The sequence below is a fragment of the Molothrus ater genome, chromosome 2, assembly GCF_012460135.2.
Source record: "Molothrus ater isolate BHLD 08-10-18 breed brown headed cowbird chromosome 2, BPBGC_Mater_1.1, whole genome shotgun sequence".
NCBI lineage: Eukaryota > Metazoa > Chordata > Aves > Passeriformes > Icteridae > Molothrus > Molothrus ater.
The window spans coordinates 27,180,970-27,181,183 of NC_050479.2; positions in this window are offsets into that span (position 1 = coordinate 27,180,970).

Here is a 214-nt window from a genome sequence, read left to right on the forward strand (position 1 = left end):
CTGCGTCTTCATTTATATTGACATGAGTTACTAGAAAGTAGCTGCCAAAGAAAAATGTTACTGTCTTGCAAACAACTTTACTGTGTTTTTCCATGTCTTATTGCTTGAGTGCTAGACAGCATCAAACATCCTGATAATGAAAAACAAACCAACACAAACCAGTAGATAGGTTTAACACCAATATGCACCTAAGTATGTAGCATACAGGAGCCAA